At 42.3% G+C, this 7,982-nt stretch overlaps 1 pseudogene; it reads right to left on the bottom strand.

Annotated features, from left to right (window-relative positions):
* Positions 1 to 1,976: 1,976 nt before the first annotated feature.
* On the bottom strand, positions 1,977 to 4,915 carry LOC136537196 (tau-cadinol synthase-like; annotated as a pseudogene).
* Positions 4,916 to 7,982: the final 3,067 nt, after the last annotated feature.

The raw sequence follows: 7,982 nt of genomic DNA, 5'->3' as shown, positions 1-7,982 counted from the left end.
GAAAATTTCGAAATTTCTCTGACAGATATGACCATACAATATTGATTCCACTATTCCAGCAAACTTGTATGTATATGTAAGCATGCTGCAAGCTTTAGTTTTGGTATAAACTTCACCAAAACCTTGGGTAACTTTCACAATGCTTTCTGCGATAGGAGGATTGATACTGGAAAACTTTTTAATTTGGTGGGTGCTGCTTCTTACCAGCAGTCTGGTTGCACATTCCTGAATAGTTTCAAAGGAAGCAACCACAGTATATGGAATATGGTGATGCTTGTTTGATTTTGTGTTGAGAAGATTGATTTAGCCTTGTAGTCAGGTTGAATTTGGTGTCAAAGTTAAAATCAAAGGTTGAGATTGGCATTTAGAGAGTTGGGCTTGAGCTAAATCTGAGCCAACCTCTTGAAAACTGTGGGCCTTGAGTTTCCTTTCTGTCCAAGTTAATGCTACCATGTCATGGAAAGATTTAGTTGAAGATGGACGCAGCTTGCCAAGCATGGAAGGTTGGGAAATAATAATAAAAAAGCCTCAGTCATACTGCTGAGCTTTTACAAGTGATGATCATGGACTCATTCTACTAATGCAATTGTCACAAACATGAGATCAGAATTTATTATCATTGTATCGCAACAATATTGATGGACCACCATTTAAGTCCCATACTGGGACAAGTTATATTATCTTTATTTGATGTACCAACAACCAAAGCTTATCATGATTGCATGTTTTGCTACAACCTAGATTGATTCAGCCATAAGAGAGGGTGTCGATATTCTGAAGATGGTGGCCACCAGGGGTTTGACAGAGGCGGCAAGATTGTCAAATGCAGATCAGAAGTATAAGCATCTGAGATCACATGATATTCAGACTAACGATGACTAGACTCTGATTATTAGGGAACTACTCTTTCAGCACACCTCGTGATATTCAGACTAAAGATGAAACTCGTTTTATGGCTTGTTAAGCAAAATGCTTTATGTTGACAACCAAAATTGACACAAATTAGAAGTTGAGAATGGCTTGTTCAGGATGTCGTTCTCGGACACGAATATAATTTTTTGTTGTAGTGAGAAGGTGCTGGAGGACTATGGAATTAGAAAAATAAAAGGTGTGTTTTACTACTCCGAACAATCCACTTTGTTTTACTATTTGGTATTCACTATACCTGTCAATCTATTTAAAAAAGATAAGCCATCTCTGGCTACCTCAAGTCGCGATCGTATGGGAAAGTGTTTATTGTCTCCCTAGTTTTGTGAGAAATCAGAGGATATAGGTAACAATAGCAATCCACTATGGCTTTACAAGGTTGAGAAATCCTAGGAGGTTGTTGTTGCGACTTATTCTAGATTACAACTACAACTCGAGATATGCGCTATCCCGGCTATACGGCGCCTTCATGTATAACTCAGGTATAGTAGAGCAACTTTAAGAGTTTCTTTATATCTTTCATCATTGATAAGAACAGGGATTTTGGTAAAAAGAAAATCTTCTCCGACATCGTTCAGTTAGATCTTTAAATATTGTCACAATTTATTTCTAATTTCTTGCTCGCCAAATATAGAGAACAGGGCTAACTTTTCAAAGTGTCGAATAAGATATAGAGAAGTAGGAGGGTGAAGAGATATAAAGTGCTACTTTTATTAAAATGGCTCTCAAACTGAGAATTTAGAGTGTGGGCTTATGAAAAACCGTTGAAGATGCTCTCTAGATGGATGCAGAGAAATAAACAAGAACCATCAAAGAGGGTTTTTCTATAGGGTCCCCGGTAACTGGACAAGGATACCAAAAGAAACTTTTTATTAAAATAAAAACGTTTACACATGCCTTTTCCTTTCAGAGCGCCCCAAAAACTTAGAACAAGATTGAAATGACTCGAACCTGCTAATAGTAATAATTTTAGTGTGACATTCATAACGTAAACCGCTTATTCTGGTGCTTACTAGTACATTCATAACATAGGCAGTAGGCTATATTGTCTAGAGCAGGATAGGCTTGAGAAACAGGCGCTTGATACCGTCGCTGAATGTGAATGCGTCCTTGTTATCACCGTACATTAACGGCATGCTGGCAGTTATGTTGGCAACTCGTTGCACCGCTGGAAGTAGCTCATTGTTCTCAAAGCGTGCTCTGTTTATAGTCTTCCATGCATCTTCAATCAGGGAATTTATCTTTTGCAAAGGCAACCTCAGTTGTAACACCATGCTCACTGATGTAGCATTCGACCGAGCTGTCCACGTCATTTTTGTTCTTTCCACGCTGTGGAAAACACATCCATTACTAGGTAACACTTATGATCTTTAACTTTGATTGGGAATATACATGTACTATAATTAATCTTACCTTAAACGAAGCAAGGTCATTCATGAAGCGTGTCACCTCTGCGAAAGCCTTGACAGCATCTGTGCAACTGATTGCCCACTCAAGTGCCTCCTTGGTTGCTACATCGTCTCCCATGCCAACTAGTAACCCAACAGATGCAAATGGAGCACCTGAGCACACAGTAGATATCTTCACTTGATCTTTAAATGTTGGCTTGTAACCACCATGAAACCATTCCGCTTCTTGGAGATAATTACTTGATAATATTTGAAACTGGAGATGAAAAATATAAAAGTATAAGGTCATCAGCTTGATAATTAACATATGAGGTCACTGTATGAATGCAGATATATATATGATAGGTGTACCATTACAATATTGCCTATAGAAGATTGGATTTCATATATATGCATAACAGAAATAATTAACTGGTAGCACATAAATATCGGTAGTGAGTTTCTTATCCTAATCAGCACCTCATCTTGAAATATATAGTTCTATAATTAAACATAGGAGGATTCATACATCATACATATCTAGTATATAATTCTCTTGGCTCAGATATAACCATTTGCAAAAACTTCAAATAATTCAGACAAGATTTATCACCAAAACTTCAAAGACCAAGCTCACTGATGTTATGAGGAAAATAAGATTTTCCAAAAAAAAGGGGGGGTTGTGCTTGTACCCCTTTTCTGCTAAAAGAGACTCTGTACTTCTCATGTGGTTCCAACTCGTCCTCAAACTCCTTAAAGATGTTCATCAGCTTGAGGTAGAACTTCTTCAGATAATCTGGTAGAAGAGAAATGGCACTCTCTTCCCATCTGTAGGAAAATTATCTGGTTACAGCTTTGAGTGCAAATACTATATGAACTAAAGATTTCCTAGATCAAATTAGTAAGATTAAATTGGAGCACTCCAACCTTTGTATAGCTTCATTGAATTTTCGACACTCCTCCAAAGTAGCACGAACATCGTAAGTGTCGTCTGTCAGGATTATTAGTGCGATTATCTTGGCAAGGATCATCCTTGCCCTTGTGTGTTCTTTCTCAAAGTATGCTGTATAAGACCACAGGTAGCACTCAACCACACTATCCCGTGAGTAGGTCAATTCCCCTTCATTGTAAAGATCTTTCCACCATCTGAGATTAACCTAGGTTGTTAACTGTGTTACGAATAAATTAAAGAACAGGAGGTTTGTTTTATGAAAAAAATTGTTTCAAAAATTCAAAATATTATTTCAAATTTTAGATGAAAATATAAAGATTCTTCTGCAAAACCATCCGCCCTTTTCTGGTTTAGCAGATAAAACTAAACATCATTAGAGTTTAGAAGTGCTAGATTGTAGGTATCTTAAGCTATAAGGTCGTAACTTCTTTTTGGGAGGTAATCTCATACAATTATATAATGATGCTTATTCAAGTAGTTTATGCATACTATAATCTCTTTATCATCTATCAAATTGGCCCACAGGCCACAGTGGCACTCACTACCTAGGAACCTGTAAACATCATCAATGAACTCATCACTTGCGTATGACAACAGGATCGGAAAAGGTCCTGGAAAATTGGCACTGGATGTTTCTGATATGCATATCGCTCTTTTTTTGTGAAGTGCAAGTGCACACTTGAGCTGAAAATCTGAGGAGCCTGTAGCAGCTGAATGACCCACGCAGGTCCTTGGACCAATCAGTCTTATCATTTTTTTATCCGATGCGTCTAGTGCTTGGAACCAATGCGCTGTTGGTGACGCATCGTGTAAAATATGTCTATACACTCATCACTCATCAGTACAAGGTAGAAAAACTATATAGCTTGCTTGCAAGGTTGACAATTAGGAGATATTGATATTGATTGATTCTTGAAGTTCTTATACTTTTCTCAGTGACAAGGCAGTACAAGCTCTCAATTGTCAGGTCACTGCGGCACCGGAGGTATCTATGACTGTGGCAAATGGGCAGAAACTCAGCAGTAACCAACACGTTGAAAGGTCCTAATGGCTAGAGGGGGTGAATACCCTATACAAATTTTTACAACAACACTAAGTAAAATGGTTAGACAAATATAAGGCGAAACAAATATTGCACTAGCCTACTAAAAATGCAAGCCACCTACCACAATTCTAGTTGCTATAGGCTCCGTTCGCTGGTCTAAAACTTGGCTGAAACTGGCTAGTTTTGTGAGAGAAAAATACTGTAGCGGCTGGTTGATAAATAGTGTTTGCTGAGGGAGATCAGCCGGCTGGTCTGGATGGTCCAGACCAACGAACGCGCCCATAGTCTCTAATCACACAAAGGTTATGCCACTACACTAAGTTAGTGAGCTCTCAAAGACTAACTAAAGAGCCTCACTAACCACTAGACCTGACACAAGTTAGCTCTCAAAACTAATTACACTAAAGAGCTTAGCTACACTAAGAATGTAAATACATGAGAGGGGATGTGATGTTTATACCGCCGTGTAGAGGAGTGAGCCGATCACAAGATGGAGCCAATAAATCCTCAGGACAATGATGGCACAAAGATTTTTTAGCGAGGTTCACTTGCTTGCCGACAAGCTAGTCCTCGTTGTGACGATTCACTCACTTGGAGGTTCATGCGCTAATTGGCATCACACGCCAAACCCACAACCGGGTTACCGCACAACCAATACAAGATGATGATCCACAAGCCACGCACAATCAACTAGAGTTACCTTTGACGCTCCACCGGGGAAGGCATAAGAACCCCTCACAATCACAATGATCGGAGCTGGAGACAATCACCTTCTTTCGCTCGACGATCCAACAAACATTGGGTCATCTAGGTGTCGGCAAACACCAAGAGTAACAAGATCTCCACCAACCCAAATCGTCCAACTAGTGCCACAAGATGTTAGAACACTAAGCAATGCACTAGAGGCTCTCCAATCTCACTCAAGATGATAAAATTAAGTGTGCAAGTGAGTGCAGTGGTGTGCTCAGCTCTCAAAGGGTGTATGCAGCTGTTGAAAGTGCCAAGAGAGTGTCCAAGGCTGGCCACTAGCTCTAATGAGTGATCTTGGCGTACTCTCCTACTACCTTGGCATTGAGGTGAGACAGGGGAAGGAGGCGCTCATACTCGGTCAGAGCATGTACGCCTCGAAGCTATTGGAGCGGAGTGGCATGGCTGAGTGCAAGCCATGCATGACTCTGATGGAGGAGCGGCTGAAGCTGACGAAGGCCAGTACCGTGGCAAAGGTAGATGCAACACTCTACCGAAGCATCATCCGCGGTCTGCGTTACCTAGTCAACATGAGGCCAGACATTGCGTTTATCGTGGGCTACATCAGTCGCTTCATGGAGAATCCTAGAGAGGATCACTGGACTGCAGTGAAGCGGCTACTGCGCTACATCAAGGGGACGATGGATCAGGGGATCGTCTTCCCCAAGACTGGTGGAAGTAGGCTGTAGCTCACTGTGTTCAGCGATGCAGACAAGGTGGGGGACATCAACGGACGGCGGAGCACTTCTGGCATACTCGTCTTCCTTGGGTCAGCTCTAATTTCATGGTTGTCGCTGAAACAGAAGGTGGTGGCGCTATCTACGTGCGAGGCAGAGTACGTAGCGACGGCCAGAGTGGTGTGCCAAGTTGTGTGGCTGTGCCAACTGCTGGGCGAGCTAACCAGTGTGGAAGCTCACCCACCAGCACTGATGGTTGACAACCAGCCCGCCATCGCCCTCATGAAGAATCCGGTTCTCCACGACCAGCGCAAGCACATCGACGTGAAGTTTCACTTCCTCAGGGACTATGTCGACAGAGGGCAGATCGACATTGAGTTTGTTGAAATTGGTCAGCAACTCGCGGACATCCTCACCAAGCCGCTCGGCCGTCTTCGACTCACGGAGCTGAAGGAGATGATCGGCATGGAGGGGGTTCAAGGGTTAGCAGTAGGATTAGAGGAAGAATTGTTAGATAATCTACTGCTTCCTTGTGTGAACACACGACAGGGGAAGGCAGCACCAAAAAGGTTCCCTGCTGTTGTACTATAGCACTGTAGGTGCAGGCGCCGAATGGCTCACCTGCCGCACTATAGCCACAGCAGAGGCAAGCGCCAGAGTTAGCCCTACTGTCTCTTCTAGTCACTATAGCAGCATGGTAGCTATACTAGGACTAGATGGATAGAGTTTAATATATAGTTTGCCACTGCAACTCAGTAAAGAGTGAGTTCAGTTTGCCATCTCATCTGCAGAGCTTCGGCCAACAATGGTGTTTGTGCTGTATGCGTGTGCTCTATTCTCCCTCCCGTCTTCTACCTCTAGCCATAGTGTGTGGTCGGACAACGCTTGACGTGGTCGACAACACTGGTGAGTGGTCGACTCACCCGTGTCGGTGATCCTGTGGGTCAACAAGTAGTCAAACTCGTCGGGCTACTCTTGATGTGGCAAAGTCGACAACTCAAGTCCGGAGTACATGGTTCTTAGCGCATGATAAGACTTCGAGGTGGCAAAATATTCGCCAAGGTGGAGATTGTTAGAATGTGTCGAATATTTATTTGTACTAATAGGGTTACAGTGGACTTGTATTGTAATCAGCAGTATAGGGTTAGTGAGCTAGATGTTGGCTCTTGTAACCCGGCTCCTCTAAAAATTAAAGGAGGAGGGGGCTGCACTTGTAACCCAACTCAATCATGAAAGTGAGAAGCAACACAAAGCGACAGGCTCGTGAGGGTGCTAGCAATTTTGGCCGGCAGCCAGTGTCGTGGTTTCGGGGAGGAGTGCCCATAAGCATGCCTCGGGGACGTAGGCTTCGACTGAACCTCGTTACCAAATATTGAGTCTCTTGTGCGGTGTGTGTGATTTCTTATGAGAATCTCGCCTAGGTAGATCCAAGCAATCGCTTCCTAAGTTAGGCTCTGGTATCACAACAGGAGGAAATCAAGTCTATCTCTCAGATCTCATTGAAGAACCGTGTATATGCACCCTACGTGATGTACATGATTGAGCAGGTCACTCAGAATCAGTTTGTGAAGGACATCAAGCATAAACCACTCAGGATTGCTATAGTAAAGAATCCTATTGTCCCTAGTGCACATGGAGCATGTTCTTCTGCAGCTCCACCACCTATATATTGGCACTTCTAGTGCACCTTCATAGAGTACAAGGCAACAGGGGTTTCAGTGGTTGGCTTCTCACAGGAGCGATGACAATGCAAGCCACACCCTCTCCGATCAGAAAGATGTTCAATACGATCTTTGGGATGTGCAGGAGGAAGCATGACATTCATGAGAGGGCACATCAGGAGAGGGTGAGAGCCTGAGAGGCGACCAGGAGGCATGATCAGATGCATAGTGATGATATATATGCTCGTGTTATGATAGATGCATGGGCTTTGCTTCTAAAAAAACCTAGTAAGAGGTAAGAGTTCAAATAAATCCAAGCCCTTGAATATTAGTAAAAATAAAATAATTAGTAAAAAGAAAAAATTAATAACATATTGCTTCCTTTTATCTGCATGTGTACATGCAATTTGTTTCCTTTTGGTTGCAACCAACGGCTACAACTTCGTGGAAGGCCATCATCCGGCAAGAGATAGTTTCGGAGTCAAAATTCAACTTTCCAAGACATGCTATTTTATGTTTCTTAATTGGGCATGGTCACGTTACAACAACAACAAAAAAATGTTACAATACAATCACGTACACTAT

This window comes from Miscanthus floridulus, chromosome 2 (assembly GCF_019320115.1).
Source record: "Miscanthus floridulus cultivar M001 chromosome 2, ASM1932011v1, whole genome shotgun sequence".
NCBI lineage: Eukaryota > Viridiplantae > Streptophyta > Magnoliopsida > Poales > Poaceae > Miscanthus > Miscanthus floridulus.
This window is presented reverse-complemented; position numbering and strand designations above follow the sequence as displayed.